Source organism: Arachis ipaensis, chromosome B08 (genome assembly GCF_000816755.2).
Source record: "Arachis ipaensis cultivar K30076 chromosome B08, Araip1.1, whole genome shotgun sequence".
In the NCBI taxonomy this organism is placed as follows: Eukaryota; Viridiplantae; Streptophyta; class Magnoliopsida; order Fabales; family Fabaceae; genus Arachis; species Arachis ipaensis.
Genome location: NC_029792.2, coordinates 100,931,951 through 100,957,680, shown reverse-complemented (window position 1 = coordinate 100,957,680; position 25,730 = coordinate 100,931,951). Strand labels below are relative to the sequence as shown.

Sequence of the window (25,730 nt, the reverse complement as noted above, 5' to 3'; positions counted from 1 at the left end):
CAAATAATTTATTATTAAAATTTTAAAATTTAGGGTCTTACAAATCATCCATCTAAACATAACAAAATAAGCAAAACAATTGCTACCAACATCACTCAACACACTCCATCATTCTTAAATTTTAAAATTAATATAGTCTCCATGTTTTGGTGCCCCTATACAAAACAAAAAAGAAATTTTAAAGTAATTAACTATATTTTACAACCATCAAAACCTAAGCATGTCATTTCTAATGAATTGGTTAATTACTAAGCATTTCACTCAATAAGTATCAAATTGACCAAAAAAGATAAAAAAAAGTTTAATTATCCTAAACCATCAAATAAGAAAAAGAGAAACAAAGTGCAAATTACCGTTTGACATTTTGATACCTGATTTTCAGATCAATAATTCAATTATGAAAGGTCATCAAATTATGTGTTTTCAATTATCATCGAAATAGTATAAAAGCTAAAGAATTATTTAATGCTATTAAACTTTTAAAAACCAATTAATATTCAAACAAAATTTTTCAGACCATATTCAAGATTTATTCTAAAATAAGCAAATAAATAAATACAAAAATAAGATACTATTTTGCAAACCAGCCTGACATTGATTTGTGGACTTGCAAAATTTACAACTCTATCATATGCTCAATTAATAAATGAGAAATAGACAAATTATGCAATGGAAATGTAGCAGTAATACTTGCATGTATATTCCAAATTTTCTTACACAAAATGCTATTATTATAAGCCATAGATTTTGCAATGTCAAAATTGTATTATTATAAGTAATACTTGCATGTATATTACTATCTAAATAATATCACATAGAACACATTTGTATTTCTTACCGTAAGCCTAATCTTACCTCCTTTGGAGATTTGTGAGTGTAGAACTATAAAAAAAAATACATGTATTTCTTAGTAACTAGCTAGCTAGCTCACATTTTAAAGAAAATTTCTTAATTTTAGGAAGACAATTAAAATTCACAAAGATAAATCATTAAAATATCATATGTATAATCCTTTAATTAAATTTACAATAATATTATCAACTAATTGTTTAATAATTAAAAATTTCAGAAATAACCGTTAAAAAAATAAGAAGATTATAGTTGAAAGGTGTCTAATTTGAAGAAGGAATGAAATGTCACATAAAACATATAACATTTGCATTGTTTTAAACTAACCAGAAATTAACATATCTATATGAGACAAACGCATGAATAAGAAGAAACACACAAAGCTGCATTAGGAGCACTAAAGGTATTAACATATCGCAAGTCACACCTTTTGAAGTGGTAAAGGAAGCTTACTTGCCAAAATAGAATATGCTTAGTAGTTGTACCTGTGGCCTGTGGGTATATTTTCAAGCCACATAGGAGTCACAATATACACACAAAACTTCTCATGGGGGAGAAATTTATAAAAACTAAAAGGATTATTTTATATCTTTGCTTATCATATAACTCTAAGAGAACATATCCTTTAATTAAATTCTCAAACTCGCCGAGTTCTTTTTGAAAATCCCAATTATATTATGATTCAAGAAAGTATTGATTCTCAATAATCAATATATATGAACTTTGGGGTAGCTCTGATAACTTTGACATATGTAGAATATATGCTCATGTCTATTATTATAATTTTTTCACACACCAAATTCTGTGCAATGAAGTAATAATCATAATCAACTCACTCATCCTTAAAGCCAAAACTATTTTTTTTAACAGATAAAGAAAGACACATGTCAAATAATAATATTATTTTTCACCCTTCTTATAGCATCTTTAGGTTCTTTGGAAAATTCTTTCACAGAATTAGAATCAATTAAATGGAAGGCCTTCAGTTAGAAGACCTTCAATCTACATGGCTTTAGTTAATTAGAGATAGAAAGAAGTTAACCTCATTTTCTTTTTATGGAGAAAAATAAAAAAGTGAAAAAAATTTGAGTAAGATTAATAGGTAATTCCTCAAAAAAAGTTTTAGAACCCATTATTTCTAAAGTGAAACACATTGTAAGAAGTTAGTCTTCCATCTTAACTGAAACATAATTTCAGAAAGAAACAGATAAATTTGCACTTTCAATAGCTAAGAAAGTTGAGTAGTTTCATCTTTTGCATAAACCAATACTCCTTTTAAATGTTGCTAAAAAACAGAAGTCAAGTTTATTGAGTAAAATATTGGCAAAAATTAAAGATATATGAGAAGACAAAATTACTGGCCAAACAAATATTTAGCTTCAAATTTTAGTTCTAGTTATAATACATGCCAATGCCAAATTCAAAATCAATACAAACACAATTTGACTTAACCTTCACTATCAATTCAAGAAACAATTTATTTTGTTTTCCTCTATCAAATAAAAATAGAAAAGATACAGAATAGTAATACACGCTTTTTCGAATTAAAATTCACAAAACTTCCTTCATTTTTGTACTATATCCTTTTCCTATATATTGAGAATTGAAAAACAAAACCAAACAACCAACTACTACTAACTACATACAAACAAAATCATCTAGCATTGTTAAGTATGAAGTATTTTTTTTAACTAAAGATTCAATCTCGAACTTGAGATAAAATAAAGCAACATTCATATTTTTGAAAGGACTAAAAAAACATAAAATGAAATTGTATTAAAAAAGAAAAAATAGAATTTAATTTATATCCACTGCAACAAACAATAAATTAAAAAAATAAGCATATAAGGCATGATTATAAAAGAAAAAAATTGGCAAAGATTGAAGAGAAACACAAACCAAAAGATGAAAAATGGGGTTGAGAAGGTAGGATTTAGGAGAGAAAAAACAATTTTCATATGAGATATAATTTGTTTAGAATTTATTTCAAGGTTTGCTGGAGCCGAACCCTTCTTTGGTGGAGGCGCCGCTTTTAGTTCACCTGCAGTGGAGTTTAGTACTATCAAAGATATGCTCTTGATTGGGGGCGAAAATGATCACACTCTACTGAAATTTAGATTATGATAGAATCACTGGAAATATCTTAAGATAACAGATAAAACTATAAATTTTTTATTAGACAATTTCATTAAATTCATGTAACCTACTAACCTACTTCAACTTAACATCTCTATATGTAGGTATATCAAAATATCAGTACATGAAAAAAGACTCTTAAAAAAAATAATAAACTTAAAATAATCACCTCAACCAAATCAAATTTGAGCCTCCTGACAGGATCCAATGCTTCAAACATTAACATCATTGAATGATTTCCTGTATATACTCATACATTAGAGAAAAAGTTCTTAAGTAAAAAAAAAACTTCTTGTATATTTCATATTATCATAAATAGCAAACAAAGATGATCTTTCAAATATATATATATTTTCAAATTGGTATGTCTATTTTTAGTAGATCCATAGATATTTACCATCTAAGCATAAGTGCAAGCCTCTAAAACATATTGCCATTCATAAAGTAAAATAACAAAACTACAAGACCAACAATAATGAGCTAGTGATGTATAACCATTATGAAAAACAAACCAATATTCCTCAATTTAAGCAATTAAGAATTGTCCACCATGAATAACAAAACTAATAAAAGCAAACTCATGCTATTAGAAGTGCTTCGCTAGTGTTGCACCTGAGCACACCAGATCTCCGTCTACCTCTTCAGTTCATCTTTTCTTCACTTACCAATCAGACAAATTTTCTTCTTCTCACATTCTTTTACATCATGGAGTAATAATAAGAAAAGAAAAATAAAAAAGGAGAGTAGAAGTGAGAGTAGACCACAAGTTACGGTAACTACTCTCATTAACCAAATATTTTTTTGACAAAATAATAGAAGATAATACTATTTATAATAGAATATGATGTCATTTCTCCCACCAAAACCACTAAAATCTAATTTTCTATGTGAGATCACACTGAAAATCAGAAAAGAGTACTATTTATTATAGCAAATGATGTCATTTCACCCACCAAACAACCAAAATCTGATTTTTCATATGAGAGTCCACTAAAAATCAGAAAAGAGAATCACTTTTCTGGTTTCCCCACTTAAACACAACGTATTCATTTTTTCTTTTTGAAAAAAAAAATTCAAAGTGGAAGAAGAATCCACCTCAGTGAAGAATTCATGATGTTGCTAGTTATGTATAAATATATTGAAGAAGTAATTTTAAACAAATACATTCCGAAACATATGAATGAGCAAAATTCTGCATAAATAAAACATATAAACTACCATTGATGAAACAATAAAATAGATCTTGCAATGAAACTACAGATTGATACATGTATGACTAAAAAAAACAATCCAGAATATATCAGTGACTTATGCTAAGGTTAAGTAAATCACACCTTATGTTATCTATTAACTTGTATAACAAATATTCTCTTAGAATTCCTGGAAGATAAGATAACATTGTATTAGATAACAAATATTTCAATTGAAAGAATTGGTTTAAAGAACCAAACCCTAAACTTGCACTAATTCTGTAAGAATGATAAACCAAATCTCCCTTTCTTTCATTGTGGTTCGAAAGTGATAACATTCTCAAGGGTCAACAGATTATGAAATTAAAAATATGAAAGAGAATTAAATTTTTTAACAGATCAATTAACGAACCAAAGAACATGTATATTACCTAAGCATTTAGAAGAAGTTTAAGAATTTAAACTGTTTGATAAAATTGGAAATTGTGGATATCAATAAGGAAAGTTTTGGGATCTTTGGGGAAGCTTGTATGAGAACTACAACCAAATAATGAGTAAATGCTATTATCAAGGAGCGATAGTGGTGGTGAGCTTTAGAATTCGATGAAGAACAGTGAGAAGGAGATTGGGTTAAGTTCTAAAAAGGGAAAGAACTAACATACCTTAGGTAGCGTTTGGTAGAGAGACAGAGACAGAAAAACTGAGATTGAGAGACAGAGACTAAGAGACGGAGATTGAAATAAATCTCAGTATTCTGTTTGGTACAAAATGGGAGACAAAAATTGAAACAAGAATGAAACTCTAATTTAATTTGCACAAAGGATAAAATTGAAATTAATTAATTGAAATAAAGGTATTTTAGGTATAAAATGTTATTAAAGTTTCAGTCTCCATCTTTAAAAATTTTAGTCCCCTATGTCCCTACTTTTTGGAGGTACTGAAATACTGAAATTTTGGAGACAGAGACAGAAATTTTAGTACCAGTCTCTGAACTAACAAACATAATACTGAGTCTCAGTCTCTCAGTCTCTGTCTTAGTACCTCAAAACAAACGCCACCTTAGAGATGAGACGATGCGAAGTGAGAAAGAGGATAGAGGCCGACGTAGTGGGGAGAACAAATGGTGAAAGGAGAAGAGATGGTGAGAAGTTGTCGATACTAGAATCAAGCCTTTAAAAATGACATGATGATGTGATTGAGTGAGAAATTTAGGATTGGACAACTTTCGTTTTTTACGATAACCTTAAACCCTAATCTAATTCCTCATCTGTACTGAATCCTTATGTGGTGATTTATGGGAGAGAAGACATTTATCTTTTTGAAGAAAAAACTAAATTGAATAAAAATTCTATATCTATAGTTATTTTTAAAGAATTAATTATGCTTTTCTATAAATGATTAATTTTTAACTAGTTACCAAAAGAAAAAAATTAGATCTATTGTTTATGTTGTTAAAAAAATTATTGGTTACCTAACATGATCCTAATATATTAAAATATATTAATAAAATTATTAAAATTATATCTTAAATTGTTACAAGTGCCCTAGTATGGTCATTGATCAACCACCCCTGCCCTAAAACCTCAAGGTCTGTCTTCTCTCCGGTGTCTTTCTCGCCAGTCTCTCCCTCAAGCTGTCTCAACTATGTCACGGCTGGTGTCGGTGTCGCACTCAATATCTGTCGTCTCCGGCGTCTCATTTCTCTCCGGTCTGGCACTCCACATCTCGAACGCCGTTAGAGCCTTTTCCACTCAAGTTCAGAGTCCAGGCTCTCCCTCAACACTCACTCAGCCTCAGCCGGTCTGCACTCTGCTCCTCAACGACGCTCAGCCCCTCCACCGTCGCAGTGCCTGGCGCACGCTTTCCCTCCCTCGCAGTGGCAGCGGCCGTTGTTCATTAGATGCAACCCCACTTCGAAGCAATCGCCCTAACTCATCCGCTGAACTCGGTGCCGTTAGCGTCCTCCGCAGTGCAATCAGCGCAGAAAATAGTCGCATTCCTCAAAATCCTTCACCTGCTCTATCAAACTCTGTGTATGTGGATGTCTCAGGTAAATTGTTTTGTTTCTTTATTCCTATTTGCAGTTAGCTATTGAAAATCTATTTTTTATTTTATTTTTTAAACTTCTAATTATTTGTTCTAATTATTTTTGGGACTGATTAACTGTTCTTGGTTCTGTTTTGAATTTTGTTTCTGAAACGATCACTTATTCGAAAATTTTGTTACGATTATGTCTTCTTTTGTTATGTTTTTGGTTTAGGATTATGGATGCTAAACTGGTTTTTTTATTTTGAGTATTGGTTATAAGGATTTGAGTTAAGTTCAGACAGCAAATATGTTCTTGTAATCTAGCAAATATGTTCAACGCAAAAATGTTCAACGCAAAAATGTTCATAACAATTCTTAGCAAGTTTGGTAATTTTTTATTTAACTTTAATAATGTTCAATCCATTCACGTCTATTATGGACCATAATTTTGTTGGTCAATGTTTTATTTTGTTTTTCCTTATAAAGTTCAACCTTAATTTCGTACTTAGATATGGGACTCAGAAGTTTGTTTTCAATTAGTATATTAACTCCTAAGTCCTAACCTGTTTTTAAACTTTTTTGCTTATTTTTTTAAGTGAAGCAGGTAGCAGATTCTATAGAACGGTTGATGCAAAAAAGCGAGTCTAATTAACGGACTTTATTATGTTTGAAAAAAATTGTTCTTTAGTGATGCTGTATATCTATAGCTACGGTAACCTAGTTTTAATGACTCCAATTGTCCAAATTTTTCATGAAGGAACAAAATGGATTATACGAATAAAACCAAAGTTGCATTTATATGCTCCGATAACTGATTTAAGTTTAATTTATAGGATCTCCTGAAGCTGCTGATCAATATCTAGTGAAGGTCTTAATCGTGTCCCTGAAGCTACTCTTTCATAGGTATACAAGAACTGTGCTTGGCCCTTGTTTACACTTCTTTATTCTTGATTAGATTTTGATGAGAGTAATTTCTTTTTACGCGCAGTATATTATCTCAGTAAATGTTGCACTAATGTTATGTATCGGCCTTCAAATGCATTTCATTTTTTCATGATGTTAAGTTGTATACTTATTCCTTTTGTTTTCATTGTGAAAAAAAAAAAATAAAAAAAAAAAATACTCATATCATTTGAGAGGATTAGACTGGAGTTGGTGACTTTATTAAAGTTGCAGAGTTTGTGTTCTATTTGATTAAATTTTCGGTTGACATTGCATTTAGTTAATTTGCTTGGTTAATCTGCATGTCTCAAAAGTATTTCTGATGTCCTTCTATTGTTCTGTTCTTCTAATGTTGAACCCAATTTTGGAAAGCAAATGCATCTTTGGAAGGAAAAGATTTTAAAAGAAGCTTAATAAGGCTTTTTGCTTGGTCCGAAAGAATAATCACCAGTTTTTAATCTTTTTTGTAACTTTTTTAATGAAGTTGAAGCGCACTACCTGAGCAATGGTCTGAATCAAGTAGGTAGCAGATTCTATGCAACGGTTGGTGCAAAAAGGTGAGTCTGATCAAGGGTCTTTATTATGGTTTGATGCAAAAAGGTGAGTCTGAATCAAGTAGTAGTTTCTGCATTCAAGTTCATTTAATGCACAAACTACTACCCCAACTAATTAGTTTCCTTTTTAATGGTATGAGCCCAGATTTAATGCACAAACTACTAACCCAACTAATTAGTTTCCCTTTTTATGGTATGAGCCCAGATTTGCGGGTATGTGATATTGCAATCAAAATAAGGCTTTGCTCGCATAATTAGACCTGGAAATGGGTGGAATTTGTGTTTCGACATTCATTTTTGACAGAGACATCTGGAAATTGAAACGACACAGAGAATTGAGGTATTATCTACCAATGTTGAACTGGTTTCAAGTGTTATTAGTTTAGACCAAATCTTTTCATTGTTCACTTAATTAATTTTTCCAATTGTTATACTTCTCAGCCATCACTGTTGCTTGCCGTCAACCTAATATACAGCACGTAACATTGAAACTACATAGGAAACTGATACATGGTATGCCAATGTTAGTCTTGATTTAGCTGGTTTCCCCCTCAAAATCTGTTAATCGTTCAATAATTGATATTGTTATTATCTGTTATTGCTTATGACATCACTAGCTTAGATTGTACTCATGTTGGTCCAATTCTATATTATGAATTTATGATGCCTTTAGAATAGTTTGGATAATTAAGTAGTAAAATATTATGTATATAGCCTTCAGTTGACCAAATTGTTTTTGAACTATATCTGTTAAATATGTGCTTCTGATCTGTTAACTGACATAAAGCTTGTTTTTAAACATAAACTGGCTTGGTCTACACATAAAATATCATGCAGAGAAAAATTTGTAAAATGAGAAGTACTTTTCCAATGAAGATTCAAATTAAGAAACGTACAATTTCTACAATTCCTCACACGTACCTTATGTGGGATAGTTTTTGGTTTATACATATCATATATTGGAAATATATCACATAACTCTTGAAATACACAGATACTAATTCTAACATTGTAATTTCATACTATTTGACATGTTAGACAAGTTTGTAATTGGAGCTTGAGGAGAACCACGACATCATTCTTTGGCACTATACAGAGCAATGGAGATAAGGTTAGAATAATAATTTGGAGCAAATGTTTCGCATTGTCTTTATTAACTCGCTTATTTATCTTCCCGCATTTAATTTCTTACAATTTAAGTTTCCGCTCTTTACATTCCCAGTTATTTACTTTCAGCCTTTACTTTCAGTTATTTCAATTCATTGCTCTTTACTCTAATGCACTTTAAGTTCTTGTTAATTTGCTGTTGAATACACAAAATCACCACTTGTTTGTTTGACTAGAATATCCACTTAACTGGCATTTCTTGACCCATCAATCTCTGTGGGATCGACCTCACTCAAAGTGAGTTATTACTTGACTACGACCCGGTATACTTGCCGGTGGAATTATTGTTATAAATTTTTTCGTATCAAGTTTTTAGCGTCGTTGCTGGGATTGATATAGATTGACAATTATTAAGTTGATGGATACCTAGATTAAACTATTTTCTTCTATTTTGCACACTAACTGTTTGACACTTGGTGTCACCTAACTCTAACCTTGCTCTGGCTTGAGAGTGATCACTCTTTCAAGTGGTTTGTTTGTGTTCTGTGTATGCCAGGAGGAAGAAGAGAATGATAAACTTCTTTTGATTCTGAACTCGAGAGGACTTTCCTGAGGCTAAGGAGAGAAGCAAGAGGCAAAGGGGTCATCGGTGAAGAGGAAGAAGACCTAGATCAAGTCATGGAAGATGATATACCCCATCAACATGAAGAGGTTGCTAACAATAATGTTCAACCCGGTAGGAGGGTGTTAGCTTCTTACACCATCCCCAATTTCAGGAACTGTGGAAGCAGTATACTTATTCCTAATGTGCACGCAAACAATTTTGAGCTCAAACCTCAGCTCATGACTCTAGTCCATAACAATTGTCAGTATGGAGGAAGTCCCATGGAAGACCCCAATCAACATTTGTCTGTGTTCTTAAGAATATGTGATACGGGGTCAAGACAAATAGGGTACAACCAAACATATACAAGTTGCTTTTATTCCCCTTTTCTCTAAGGGTGTGTGTGGTTGGAGGAATTATTTTATAATTCCTAGGAATTTTAAGATGGGAATATCATATTGTCATGTTTGGTTCAAAGTTTGAAAAGCTATTCCTAAGCAAGTTTGATTCCAGGGAATCAAAATACCATCATTTTAATTCCCACCTTCTCCTTGGGTATCTTTGATTCCTATGGGAATGGAATCTTTGTAACAAAGTAATACTTGAACCACACACACCCTAAGGGATAAGGCATCTCAATGGCTAGAGACATTTCTAAAGGAGAGAATCACCAATTGGGATGATTTAGTTAACAAATTTTTGGCCAAATTCTTTCCATTTCAAAGAATCATTAAGCTGAAAACTGAGGTGCAAACTTTCAGGCAAATGGAGGGAGAGTCACTTTATGAGGCTTGGGAGAGATATAAAGCATTGATGAAGAGGTGCCCACCAGACATGTTCAATAAGTGGGTACGACTTTAAAACTTCTATAAAGGTTTAACTCTAGAAGCAAGAAAAGAACTGGACTACTCATTAAGAGGCTCACTCCAAATGATGAAGACTCCCGAAGAAGCACAAGATCTCATTGAAATTGGGGCGAACAATTAATATTTCTACTCTTTGAAGAGGCACACAACTCCAAAAAAGGGAGTATTGGAGCTTGATGGTGTGGATGGTATCTTGGCCCAAAACAAGCTCATGCACCAATAGATTCAACAACAAATGGAGATGATGACTAAGAGGATGAACGGATTGCAACTAGCGTCTGTGAGCACACAAAGCCAAGATCAAATGTCAAATGGAGTGAATCAGCTTGAAGAAAGTTTTGAACCATTCACCTATGAGCAACAAGGCCCAGAGCAAGTCCAATACATAAACAACACCTCAAGTTCTTTTCAACATGACTCCTATGGTGACACATACAATCTAGCATGGAGGAATCATCCCAACTTGAGGTGGGATGAGAATCAGAAACAAGGGCAAAGGAACTCAAAACTCCAACAATTTTCGCAATACAACCACAACCAACCAACCACTAACAATAACCAATTCAGAAAATCACAAAATACACATTTCCAACCCCAGAACAATTTCTTCACACTTGCATTCAACACACAACACCCCTTCAAATGTCTTAAACAATTTTCACCAACAACCATCTAATTCAACACAAACATAACCTCATCCAGACTCCCAAAAGATCTCCAATCTAGAATCAATGATAGAGAGATTCATAAAAACCCAAGAAATGACAAACAAATCAAGAGGCTTCAATAAGAAACCTTGAAAGACAAGTGGGACAATTATCTAAGCAACTTGCTGAGAGCTAATGCTTTTCCAAGCGATACAATTTCTAATCCAAAGGAGGAATGCAAGGCTATACAGTTGAGGAGTGGCAAGACAGTGGGAGAAGAAACTAAGGATATCAACAAGGAAGAAACAGAGATAAAGGAAAATGACAAGGTGGATCACAAGAAGAACAATGAGTCACAAGCCTCAAGAAGGGACAAGAAAATCATGGAGCCACAACCACAAGAAAAGAAGGGAGAAGTGAAGCTATATGTCCATAAATTCCCTTACCCACAGGCTACACAAAGAGATGAGGGATCAACAATTTCCTAAGTTCTTAGAAATCTTCCGGAAGCTTGAAATCAACATTCCATTAGCTAAGGCTTTGGATCAGATGTCATTGTATGCAAAGTTTCTTAAAGAACTCATTACAAAAAAGGAGAGTTAAAAAGAGAAAGAAATTGTGATCCTCAATCAAGAATGTATTGCCATAATTCAAAAGGGTCTTCCACTAAAACTCGGATCCAGGAAGCTTCCTTATACCATGCACCATTGGAAACATTCGACAAAGTCTTTTGTGACTTGGGAGCAAGCATCAATCTAATGCCTCTTTCCATGAAGAAGAAACTACTAATAGAGGAGGTTAAGCCTATGAGAATGTCACTGCAATTTGTTGACAGGTCTCTCAAGATACCCACTGGAATGGTGGAAAATCTATTGGTGAAGATTGAAAAATTCATTTTCCCTGTTGATTTTGTAATTTTGGATATGGATAAAGAAGGGAGCAACTCAATTATTCTTGGAAGGCCTTTGTTAGCCACAGCCAAAGCAATAAATGATGTGGAAAAGAATGAAATGATTCTCAGGGTGCATGATGAGCAGATGGTTCTCAATGTTTTCAAGGTGATGCAATACCCTGCTGAGAAAGAAAACTGTATGAGGATAGATATGGTAGACACTTTGGTTGAAGAGGTACTCGAGACAAACCACTATGAAGAGTATGAAGAAGAAGTTCAAGACATTTAACTAGAGGACTTAGAGGGAACACAAACAACTGAGAGATCACTTGAGGGCAAGAAAGAAAAGGCACCAAAGCAAGAATTGAAGCCTCTACTTCCAGGTCACAAATATGCTTTCCTTGGTGTTGAGGAGACTTTTTCAATGATCATCAACTTTAACTTGAATATAGAAAAAGAGGGAAAGCTACTTGATGTATTGAGAACTTACAAGAATGCACTAGGATGGATAATTGACCTAAAAGGGTATAAGCCCCACTATTTGTATCCACAAGATACTTCTGGAGGAGGATTTTAAGCTAGTGGTGCAACCTCATAGAAGGCTTAATTTCACAATGAAAGAAGTAGTTTAGAAGGAGGTGATGAAACTGTGGGATGCAGGGATTATATATCTTATTTCTGACCGTTCCTGGTTAGTTCAATACAGGTGGTACCAAAGAAGGGAGACATGACTGTTATCTCTAATGAGAAAAATGAGTTTATCCCCACAAGAATAGTAACTGGGTGGAGGATGTGTATTGATTATAGGAGATTAAACAATGCCACAAGAAGGACCATTTTCTTCTTCCTTTAATTGATCAGATGTTAAAAAGGTTGGCTGGTCATGTTTTTAATTGTTGTCTGGATGGATATTCTGGATATAATCAGATAGTTGTGGACCTGAAGGACCAAGATAAGACTTCATTCACTTGTCCCTTTGGAGTCTTTGCATATAGAAGAATGTCATTCGGGTTATGCAATGCTCCAGCAACTTTTCAAAGATGCATGCTCTCCATCTTTTTCGATATGGTAGGAAAGTTCATAGATGTATTTATGGATGATTTTTCTGTTTTTGATGACTCTTTTAATACTTGCTTGTATCATCTTATCCTTGTCTTGAAGAGATGCCAAGAAACAAATTTGGTTTTAAATTGAAAAATGTCATTTCATGATACCCAAGGAGATTGTTCTTGGTCATAAAATCTCAAATAAGGGTATAGAAGTTGACAAGGCAAAGGTAGAAGTCATAGAAAAGGAAGTTATGACCTCTATGAACTTTTTTACCAGGAAAGATGGAGAACATGCATCTTTGGAAGGTTGTTGGAGCATTGCATAACTCGAATGTCATTCTTCTATATGCAAAGACTTCAAAGGGACAAGTAAATGAAGTCTTTTCTTGATCTTTGGGGTCCACAACTATCTGATTATATTCAGAATACTCATCCAAAAAACAATAAAAAACATAATCAGCCAACCTTTCTAATATCTGATCAATGAAAGGAAGAGGAAAATAGACATTCCTTGTGGCATTGTTTAATCTCCTTAATCAATACACATCCTCCACCCAGTTACTGTTCTTGTGGGGATAAGTTCATTTTTCTCGTTAGAGATAACAGTCATGCCTCCCTTCTTTGGTACCACTTGGGACTAACTCAAGGGCGGTTAGAAATAAGATATATAATCTCTGCATCCTACTTCATCACCTCCTTTTGAACTACTTCTTTCATTGTGGGATTAAGCTTTCTTTGAGGTTGAATCCTCCAGAAGTATCTTGTGGATGCAAATTGTGAGGCTTATACCCTTTCGATCATCAATTGTCTAGTCTAGTGTACTCTTGTAAGTTCTCAATACATCAAGTAGCTTTTCCTCTTCTTCTGTACTCAAGGTAGAGTTGATGATCACTGGAAAAGTCTCCTCAGCACGAGGTAGAGGCTTCAATTCTTGCTTTGGTGCCCTTCTTTCTTGCACTCAAGTGATCTTTCGGTTGCTTGTGTTCCCTCTGAGTCCTCTAGTTGAATGTCTTGAACTTATTCTTCATGCTCTTCATAGTGGTTTGTCTCAAGTACCTCTTCAACCAAAGTATCTACTATATCTATTCTCATACAGTTTTCAGGTATTGAATTGCCTTGAAAACATTGAGAACCATTTGCTCATCATGCACTATGAGAACCATTTCACCCTTTTCAACATCAATTATTGTTCTGGTTGTGGCTAAGAAAGGTCTTCCAAGAATAATTGAGTTTCTCCCTTCTTCATCCATATCCAAGATTACAAAATCAACTGGGAATATGAATTTCCCAACCTTCACCAATCGATTTTTCACCACTCCATTGGGTATCTTGAGAGACTTGTCAGCAAGTTGCAGTAACATTCTCGTAGGCTTAACCTCCTCTATTAGCATTTTTCTTCATCATGGAGAGAGGCATTAGATTGATGCTTGATTTCAAATCACAAAGGACTTTGTCAATTGTCATGTTTTCAATGGTGCATGGTATTAGGAAGCTTTCTGGATCTTTAAGTTTTGGTGGAAGACCCTTTTGAATTATAGCAATACATCCTTGAGTGAGGATCACAATTGCTCTTTCTTTCTAACTCTTCTTTTTGGTGATGAGTTCTTTAAGAAACTTTGCATACGGTGACATCTGTTCCAAAGTCTCAGCTAATGGAATGTTAATTTCAAGCTTTTGGAAGATTTCTAAGAACTTAGGGAATTGTTGATTTCTCATCTCTTTGTAAAAATGTGTACCGGTGCTTAAGCCGGCAGTACCGGCCCTAAATTGTCTGGTACTGTGTTTTAAGAAAATAAGATTTTGAAAATTTAATTTATTGTTTTGAAAAGATAAAAATAATTTGAAATTAAGAATTGGGCAATAATTCTAAAGGTTTTGGCCCAAAGGCCAAACGGACCTAAAATGCTAACGGGTTAGATTGGGTCCAAGTTGGGCCCAAATCCAACATAGATATATGATCATTAAGACGCATTCAGCCTCATTTGGGCCACGCATTGCTCTCGCCGAGCCCGTCATTTCTAGCTAAGTTTTGTAGGTAAGATCTCTAAAATCGCGCTCCAATTTTCAGCCCTAGCATTTTCGCATTTTTTAGTTTTATTTTTGAGTAGATTTTGTGATTTTGTTTGTTTAGGGGTGATCTAGCATTGAAATATTGTTGGGTTTTGTCCCTAATCTTGTGGGTAAGGTAAGGTTTCACTAAATCCTTGCGTTTAGTTATTTTGTGAACCTTAGGTTTGATGTTGGTATGTTTTATGATGTTAGATTGAGTTTTAGTGTTTGTTGGAGTTGGTTTGAGGCTTTGGATCGGGCTTGGTGGCTTTGTTTTGGTATTTGGCGCATTTTGGGAATCGGACAAGGTATGATTTCGGTCTCCTTTATGTAATATGTAATGTTTCTGGACACTTAGGCTAGTAAACGTTAGGATATGTTTGAATTGTTGATGAATTATGATGTTAAATGATGATGATGTTGTGGATTGAATGATGTTATATTTGAGTAAATGGTATGGAGTGGATAAAAGTTATTTATATGGTTCGAAATACAGCTCTTCTATTCAAATGGTGGTGGAGGTTCTCGAAGGAGGACTGTCCCTTATGGAAGAAAGTAGTGTGCTCTTGTAATAACATGAATCCGTCTGAGATGCTACATGGTCAACCTATTCCTTTAAGAGGGGGTTCGTGGAGAGACATTTGTCAGCTACAAATTCGAGAGCCACAAATCAGAGAGCAGATGATTAGAGGCTTGTCAATGGAAGTGGGAAACGGTAGAACAATCAGGTTCTGGGAAGATGACTGGTTAAATGGTGGTGTCTTGAAAGATTTGTTCCCTAGACTTTTCTCGGTTTCAAACCTTAAAGGATCTGTCATAGGTGACTGCGGGTTTTGGAATGGGTTAGAGTGGATATGGAGCTTTCAGTGGAGGCGACAGTTGTTCCAATGGGAGCTGGAACTTTTGAACCAACTCCATGAGAGACTACGTTCAGTTACGCTAGCAACAGAGAGAGAGGATAGGGTGGTTTGGAAATTTGATAGAACTGGTATTTTCTCTACTAAATCCTTTGTGCAGGTAATGCAGGAGGCAGTCCTTCCGGAGGAAGTAACAAGCTATAGCTTCACTAGTGCTATTTGGAGGGGTTTCGTCCCACTAAGGGTCGAATTATTTTCTTAGTTTGTTCTGATTGAGAGGGTGAATACCAAAGAACGACTGTGCAGATTAGGGGTCATTAACCCGCTTGATAATTTATGTGCCTTATGCTGTAAGTCTGTTGAGTATGCTTTTCATCTGTTTCTTGGGTGTGAGGTCACATGGCAGGTATGGGGTGCTTGGCTTTATGCGCTTGGATGAGAATGGTCTGTACCAGGTACACTAAAGCAACATTTTGAGAGCTGGACGACTGCTGCACCACGAAAGGATGAGAGGAAGAGGTGGTTGATTGGATTCTTTGCTGTAATCTGACAATTTGGTTGGAAAGAAATAATCGGGTGTTCCAGAATAAAGGCTCAGCAGTACAGGAAATCACTAACAGGTCTTTTGTGCTTTCCGACGAGTGGATTGGTGGTGCAGTCTTTGGTTGTTGATGGTGATGCCGAAGATGACTCGAGGTTGCGTTACCTATTTCAGTTGTTAGTAATCTTTATTTAGTTGTACTTATGGCTTCTGAATTCTGTTTGCTCCGCCTTGTGTGTTGAGCTATTTATTTCAAAAAAAAAAAAGTAGGTTGAATTGATGTATAAGTGTTTTGTTGATGTTGGATTGATGGTTGTTGAGAATCGTGATTTATGAGTATGAATTTTTGGAAAAATTTGATGAGTTTGGTAATTTATGGATAATGATAAGAATTATGTTGAATTTAAAGGTTGGAAGGGATTTGGGAAAGTAGAAGGAATTGAGGGTTTGGTATGAGTTTAATGTTGTTTTGGTAAGGTTAAATTATGGTGGAAAGAGTACGTGAAAAGGGTGTTGAGTTAATTGAAGTGTAATAGAATGGTAAGGTGTAGTGTGTGATAGTGTTTTATGATGTTTGGGTACTGTTATCAAAATGAGAACTGCCGGTTCTCATACCATATGTTGTTGATTTTTAGATGCAGGTTGTGATTTACCTCGGTGAAATTGCGGACATGGTGACAGAGCGGAGTATGATTTCTTCCTTGTTTATTTCTGTTTTATTTTGTTGTAGTACTTTCTCTCACCTTTTTATCTTAGACTTTATGGCCTTAAAGGCTTGATTTGAGAGGTAAGTTGTACAAGATATTTTAAACTTCCAAAACTCTGTTATATTCAGTTTGATTAGCTAGCTTAAACTCCGTAGGCTGTGACTAGTCCTCTTTTTGTATATCATATATATATGTCTTGTTTAATTTAAGTACTACCTTGTGTATCCTGAAGCTATCTACAAGGTTTTATATATATTATGTCTTGTTCTTCCGTGCCTATGCGTTTAGTTATCGTGTGTAAACGCTTCACATTTCGTGATTTCACTTTATGCAATTTGAGCTTTTATTCCTTTATCGGGCTTCTAGTATTACTATTTCCTTATATATATATATATATATAAGCCTTAGAGCTATCGTGACACTTTATTATCCTTCGCTTTACGGCGCGAGGTAAGGTTTAGGGTAACGGGGTGTTACATGCTTGCTTTTCAATCTTTATGTTGAGAGAAGGAAGGCATTGCTAACGCCACAATCAAGTTGCCAACGCCTTCATTGTTGAGGGAAGCAAGGCGTTATTAACGCCTAGGGCCAAGTTGCCAACGCCTTCATTGTGCTCTTCACTCTTGGTATTGTTTAGAGCAACGCCTTTTCTTTTTTGTTGTTAACGCGAAGTCTTTTCTTTGTTGGTCTTTGCATTGGCGTTGTTTAGAGTAACTCCTTTGTCTTATGGCGTTGTCCACGCCTTTAACTCTGCTCCAAGGCTCTGCTTCAAGGCTTTGCTTCACCTATCATTAAACATAGTACTTGCATCAAAGTTTTGCCATTCCATGTAAAAATTACAAGACAATTCATCCATCTAAATGCAATTTGATCTTCTTAATCATTATCTTTTTTCATTACTTTTTGTACCTCATAAGTTCTTGCATTATTTGCATGAAATTGACCAAAATTCACTTAGTGCTTAATGCATCAATGCATGAAGAGATAAGTCATCCAAGTGGTTGTTTATTAAAAAAGAAAATGCATGAAACTAAGTTAAAACTAACTAAACCAGCTCACTAATCTAGCCAAGATGCATATGCATCAGGTGGGTGGTGCTGCCTCAGGTTGAGGGGATGGAGGTACCTCAATGTCATCTGCCTGTGCCTCAACATCATTTGCCTATTGATAGTTAAGAATTATTGTTGGTTTAAAATTTTTAAATAGAAAAAAAACTTCATTGTAAGCATAGTTCCAAACCAACTAATAACTCTCAATCAAATTCTAATTATTTTGGTTGTCACATGTACAAATCCCAATTAAAATTAACTGAAGTATTTAAACCTCGAGTCGTCTTACAAGGAATTGCAATGAAGTGCTCAATTATTGTCCATGAAGGGGCAAGGGGGTTTGATTTTGCAATTAACAAGAAAAGTAAATAACAAGAAAGTAAATAATAATAACTAATAAAGAAAGGGAAAGAACTCTTGGCTATGCATAGGAATTGAGATCACCATCCTTATCTACAAACCATGTATGACAATTATGAGGGACCAACCCATTTACTCTACCTCTATGCTTGAAGTACGTACAATTTCTACTTCAAGATTGATGTACGTCAAATAGGCTTGATCAACATCAATCCATAACTCCTAACCTAGCTACTAATTGACTTAGTATTAGGCTAGTGTCGATGGTTATCAAATTGACCACTAAGGGTTCTCAAATCACCAATTCAATGAGACCCAATGACTCAAGGTCACTTAATTCCCTTAGTCTAGGCCAAGAATAAAGAAAACTACTCAAATACTAGAAAAAACATTTTAACAAACACCTAGAGTGCAATAAAAGTAAACATCACAAAATGCAAGAATTAATGAAAGCTATAACTAACAAAAGTAAGAAATCAACAATAGTAACTAAGATCAACATAAAAGGACATTGAAACATTAAATTGCATTGAAAGAAAATAGAAGTCCAACAAGGGTTCATGAAAGTAAAAATGGCAAAATAAGAAAATTAACAAGGAAAACTAAGAAGATTGAGACAATAGAACAATAAAATATAGAGAATTGAAACAAGAATTAAAAGTTGGATCTAAGGAAATTTAACCTAAACTACCCTAGATTCTAGAGAGAAGGGAGAGCTTCTCTCTCTAGAATTCTAACTACAACATAATGAAAACTCAACTATAATTGCTCCTTCTTTATCCAATCTTCAATTCTGCATGAAATAGCCTCAGAAACGAGTTGGATTTGGGCCTGGGCAGCTCAGAAATCGCCCCAAGCGAATTCACTTTAATGGGGTCACGTACCGCTCGTCATGCGTGCGCGTGGACGATGCGTGCGCATCGCTGGCAGATTTTCTTCTCAGACGCGTGCGCGTGGCTGACGCGTGCGCGTGGTGATGATTGGACTTTTGTACGGTTTAGAATTTCACAAATGAAATCTCGTTGTAAGTATAGTTTCTAAACCAACAATAGTCCTTTCATACAAAAATTTGTTTGTCACAAGTAACAAACCCCTAAATTTATAAACCGAAGTATTGAACCTCGGGTCGTTCTCCCTAAAAATTACAATAGAGTGTTATTGTTATTGGTTATGGGTCGTATATTGGGGTTTTTGAGATAGGAGACAAGAAATGTAAAATGCAATGAAAATAAACTAGCAACTAACAAAACTCTTGGCAAGGTATGAGAATTAAAAGTCCTATCGTAGTTATCCTCCTCAATTGTGACCACAAATTGTCCATTGCTACCACTTAGTTAACCTCTAACCATGGAGGAAAGTCAAGTTGATAATTTAACTTGATTCCACAAGTCCTAGCCAACTCCCAAGGAAAAGACTAGCTTTAGTGGTATCCAAATTAATTAGCAACTTCTAATTATCAATCAACAAAGGAATTAGATAACTCAAGCGTCACTAATTACTCTACCAAAGCCAAGAGCACTAAAATCTACTCTAAAATTCAACCAAGCATTTTATCAAACACTTGGAAGGCATAAAAGGAAAGCATAGTAAAAGTGAAAAAAAAGTAAATCTACACTACTCAATTGCAAGAAATTAAACAACAACAAATCAAATGAACAATAAAGGAACATGAAAACATAAATTGCATTGAAATGAAAATAGAGGAAACAAAAGTGCATGAACATAAAAGTGGAGAATCACAAGAATGAAATACAAAATTAGAGAGAGGAGAAGAAGAGGAACTAGAATTGATAAAGGAAAAGTGAATCAAAGCATGAATTAAACCTAGATCTAAGGAATTCTAATATAGATCTAAAACCTAATCCTAATCCTAGAGAGAAGTGAGAGCTTCTCTCTCTAAAACTAACCTAAACTAAACTAATGTGTGAAAGTATGTAAAGTATCTTGATTCCCCTTCAATCCTTGGCTTAAATAGCATCAGAAATGAGTTGGATTGGGCCCACAAGGCTTTAGAATTCGCTGGCCACGTATTGCTTTAAGTGGATCATATGGCAGCAACGACGCGTGCGTGTACAGTGCGCATACGCATCATCATACGTGTAGCAACTATGGCAAATCTTATATCGTTTCGAAGCCCCGGATGTTAGCTTTCCAACGCAACTGGAACCGCATCATTTGGACCTCTGTAGCTCAAGTTATGGTCGATTAAGTGCGAAGAGGTCGGCTTGACAGCTTTTGCGATTCCTTCATTTCTTCATGAGTTCTCCATTTTTACATGTTTTTCCTTCATTCCCTTGATCCAATCTTTGCCTCCTAAATCTGAAATCAATTAACAAACATATCAAGGCATCTAATGGGATCAAAGGTAAATTAAAATTAAACAATTAAGGACCTAAAAAAGCATGTTTTCACTCTTAAGCACAATTAAAGGAGAATTTACAAAACCATGCTATTTCATTGGATAAATGGGAGAAAGGTTGACAAAACCCTCTAAATTCAACACAAGATAAACCCTCCAAATGAGGTTTATCAACCTCTCCACACTTAAACCAAGCATGTCCTCATGCTTGAACCAAGAGAAAGCAAAGGATATCAACATTTATTCAATGAGATCTAACTAAATGCACCCTACTTAGATGCAACTATCTATATGAATGCAATTAAATACAAAATGATTCTACCTACTTGGTTAAAAATAAATCAATCTCCAAGATATACATGCACAAGTAGGTCTAAGGTCCCATGACAACTCATGACTCCTACCAATTTAAATATCAAAATGAAGTTCAAGTAGATTTGCAAGAAGAATGCTCATGAAAGCCGAGAATCAAGGAATTGAGCATCGAACCCTCACCGGAAGTGTTTGCACTCTAGTTGTTCAAGTGTGTAGGGTCGATTCTCTCAATTCTCTCCTAATCATGCTTTCTAAGATTTGTTCTTCTTCTAACAATCAACATTTATTCAATGCATGCATACAAGTATCATGAGGTCTTTTCATAGGTTGTAATAGGGGTAGGGTCAAGGTAGGATGCATATATGGTTAAGTGAGCTTGAAATTTGAATATTTGATAAGCTTAAACTTCCCACCTAACCTATAACATCCTATACAATTTCAAAGCTAACCTAACTACCCATTTTTCTCACTTTTTCACATACTCATGTATTCCTTTTCATTTCACAATACTTATGCATTGACCCTTATTGAGCTTTGCTTTGGGGCATTTTGTCCCCTTTTATTTCTTTCTTTTTCTTTATTTCTTTCTTTTTCTATTTTTTTTCTTTTTCATATTATTTTTTCTTTTTTTTTTATTTTTCTTTCTATATACAAGATCATCAATGCATAAGGTTTTACATTCATTACAAATGAGCATGTATCCAATTATCAATATTTACAACAAAAATACAAAACTACCCTTTTATTCACCCAATGTCCCAAGATTTCTCATACTTGAATGTTACACACACACACACTAGCCTAAGCTAATCAAAGATCCAAATTAAGGACTTTTATTGTTTTTCGCTTTAAGGCTTGTAATGTGCTAAAATTATGAACAAAGTGAGTTAAGCATAGGCTCAAATTGGCTAACAATGGAAGATAAAAGGTAAGTCCATTTGGGTAAGTGAGCTAAATGAAATGATGGCCTTAATAATATAATGCATGAATACACAAAATAATGGACATAAAGAATCAAACAAATCAAAGATCACAATCATAGAAAGAGAACAATGCACACAAGAAGGAAAAATAAGTGGTTATAAGATGTAACCACACCATTAGGCTCAAATCTTACAAGCTTGTGTTCTTAGTTCAAAAATCATGTTCCAAAATAAATTTTTTCAAGCAAGTTCAATGAAAAGTTTTTCAAATTGGTAGGGTGCCTAAAACAATTTTTCTTGGAAAAGAAATCATCACTCTAACCAAGTAGTCCTAATAGGAAAGAAGTGGTAAAAATATGTACAAATTCTAACTAACATGCAACCTATCATGCAATGCAGCAACTATCTAACGAAGAAAATAAAAAAAATTGGTGTTGAAAAGGAAATTGTTATCCATGGAGATCGGTCAAAAGACCTCCCCACACTTGAAGATTGCACCGTCCTCAGTGCATGCAAAGAAGAGTAAGGTGGATGGGTTGCTACAATTGATGAGCTTCTTCGAAAGGTTGTGCGGATGACTTGTTTGTCGCTCCATTTAAAAGCTTTTCCTTTTCTTCCTTTTTTGGTGGCCAACCTAAAGGAAGAGAAAAAGAAGGAAAATTAAGCCTATAACAAAGATATCAAGGCAAAGAGAACATAGGCGGGGGCTAATGCCAAATAAGAGTATGGTTCTCACTACATGTTAACTACGCATGTAAGTGAGAAAGCAATATAAGCTAATGACATATTAACTAATACTTGATGCAAGAGTAAAGTCAAAGCATGAAGGACGCGTACGCGTCAGTGGTTTTGTGCCAAAGGCACAAGGCGCACGCAGTGTTCGCACAACTCTCGGATTTTTGGCTTGGGGGAGGAATTTCTCAATCCACGCATACACGTACATGGCGCGTGCGCGCGGATTGGCGAAAATGCTTGATGAACGCGTACGCGCGCAGTGCGCGTATGCGCGATGGTGTTTTTTTTTTTTCAAAAATTTTTTTCTATGTTTTTGCACCATTCCAAGCATTCCAAACTTCCAAACAGCTACCAAAACACCCTAAAACCTTATTTAGCATACTAAAATACCAATTAAACTCAACAAACTAAACAAAACATGAAATCAAACATATTCTACCAATATTTACAAAATAGAAAAATGAAAAGAGTTTACCATGGTGGGGTGTCTCCCACCTAACACTTTTATTTATTGTCCTTAAGTTGGACTTATGGGGAGCTCCTTTCAAGGTGGCTTGTGCTTGAATTCATCTTGAAACTCCCACCAATGCTTGGTTCTCCATTGTGCCCCAAGATTTCTTATTTGTTGCACCAAGTGTTGATGGAGTTCTTCACAAGCTTGGGGCTCCCAAAGTTGATCCTCTTTTTGTGATCCGGGATCCCACACTTTATTTTCACACCCGTCTTGAAGTTGATCATCATTATTAGTCAAACCGGGTGGTGAACAAGGTGAATTTTCTATAAAGTGACTAACAATCCTTCTAGACCCATCTAGGTGAGCACTACTCCAACCTTTATATCTCATGTTTAATGCATCAACCATAATGAGTTTTGACTTGCAACGCCAATCACGAAACATCTTTCTTTTACGCTTTATCCCACAAAGCATCCTAAGTTGGCCATCCGTTTCAAACAAACCATATTCAAGTGGGATAATAAAGCTAATAGAAATGAGTTTAACCCACTCAAATGAAGGTGTAGATGGCAACCTAGGCAAATGTGATTCTAAGGGTCTTGACAAAGCATATTCAATTCCCCTCCTTCTTTTTCTAAGGACTTCCACCTCTTTACAAGATTTCTCAAATGTAATCCTTTGTTCGACAATTTTATCTAAACATTTTTCCTTACTCAAATCACAAATGGGAGGACAAGAGAGGTTTACCTCCACATTGCTTTCCATCTCTTTGGGAGAAGGTTCTTCATGTTCAAAGGATTCTTCACCACTAAGACTTGATGCTTGATCTTCCTCACCAAGGGAACTCAATTCTTGCTCTATCCCATCCAAGTCTTCATATGGAATATGTCTTGGAAGGTGTGCACTTTCCTCCCTAGCATCAATTTCAATCATCTTGGAGGGGTTTTCTTCAACTCTATGTTCCCATGGAGGCTCCGCATCTCCTAAGTCTTCAACCAATTCTTCCTCTTCTTCAACAATTATAGCTTCCTCCAATTGTTCCAATACAAAGCAACTTCCCTCATTCTCCAACAATCTCTCCTTCATGTTATGCTCTTCATTTGATTCTCCACATGTAGCCATGGGAGTTCCTTGAGTATTTAAGCATTGGGATGCCAACCGGTTTACCACCTCATCCAAGGCGGCCGTGAATTGTTCTACATCCCTTTTCATCTCCTCTTGTCCTTGAATAAGAACATCAAGGATATCATCCATTGGAGGTTGAGGTGAATGGAAGGGTTCATCAATTTGGGGGAAGGATTCATAGTAGGAAGGTGGTTTTTCTTGGTAGAGTTGTGGTGGTTCAATGTTTTCCATCCTTTCCACTTGTTGCACTACACACTCCATGGTTGCTTGAAATTGATCCAATGTTTCCTTGAGACGATCCCTTGACTCTTGTTTCTCTTGGATATCATGAGTAGGATCATATGGCTCTTGGATTGAAGGACATGAATATTCTTCCATGGGAGGTTGTGGTGGAAAGTGATATTCATCTTGTGGTTGAAAATTTGTACACATTGGAGGTGGTTCATCTTAGTAATAGCATGGAGGGGGTGGCTCTTGAAAGTATTAATGTTGGGATGGTGGTGGCTCTATATGTGGTTCATATGGCTCATATGGTTGTTGGTAGAATGGATATGGATTAGGGTCATTTGAAGATGGTTGGTGAAAAGTGGCTTGTGAGTATGGTTGAGGGTTATGTTGAGGGTATGTGACGTTAGGATTTTTGCCAGTAAAGAATTTTATAAAAACAGTCGCGTTGTAGATATAGTTTCTAAACCAACAGAAATTCCTTCGTACAAACGTTTTGGTTGTCACACGTAACAAACCCCTTTAAAATTGATAACCGAAGTATTTAAATCTCGGATCGTCTTCTCAAGGAATTGTAGGGAGGTATGTTCTTGGTGCACGAAATTGTGATGTCCAGGCTCGAATAATCCCTGGCAACGTGAGCAACTTGGTACGCGTAATCGTGATTACACTTTAATTATGTAAAATTCATGGCTCTTTCTTTCCCTGGCAATGGCGCCAAGAACATGGTGCCAATACCATGATTCACAACTTCGATACAACTAACCAGCAAGTGCACTGGGTCGTCCAAGTAATACCTTACGTGAGTAAGGGTCGAATCCCACGGAGATTGTTGGTATGAAGCAAGCTATGGTCACCTTGCACATCTCAGTTAGGCAGATATAAATTGATAATGGTGTTTTCGAATAATAAATAATAGAATAGGGATAGAGGTACTTATGTAAATCATTGGTAGGAATTTCAGATAAGCGAATGGAGATGCTTTTCGTTCCTCTGAACCTCTGCTTTCCTACTATCTTCATCCAGTCAGTCTTACTCCTTTCCATGACTGGCTTTATGTGATACATCACCACTGTCAATGGCTACTTTCGGTCATCTCTCGGGAAAATGATCCAATGCCCTGTCACGGCACGGCTAATCGTCTGGAGGCATCACCCTTGTCAATGA

The 25,730-nt window shown here is 35.2% G+C and overlaps 1 long non-coding RNA gene across 7 annotated transcripts in view; it reads left to right on the top strand.

Moving 5' to 3' along the window:
• LOC107614110 overlaps positions 5,724–25,730 on the top strand; it is a 32,794-nt gene continuing 12,787 nt past the window's right edge. The window contains exons 1-8 of one of the 7 annotated variants that reach the window (XR_002352745.1): positions 5,724–6,225; positions 7,037–7,106; positions 7,630–7,702; positions 7,905–8,039; positions 8,141–8,212; positions 8,738–8,810; positions 9,043–9,103; positions 9,363–16,683. This is a non-coding gene — a long non-coding RNA (uncharacterized LOC107614110). Of the gene's footprint in view, positions 6,226–7,036; positions 7,107–7,629; positions 7,746–7,904; positions 8,040–8,140; positions 8,213–8,737; positions 8,811–9,042; positions 16,684–16,946; positions 17,267–25,730 lie in introns of those variants that run through there. The other 6 variants (XR_002352746.1, XR_002352747.1, XR_002352744.1 and 3 more) reach the window with 6 other exon arrangements.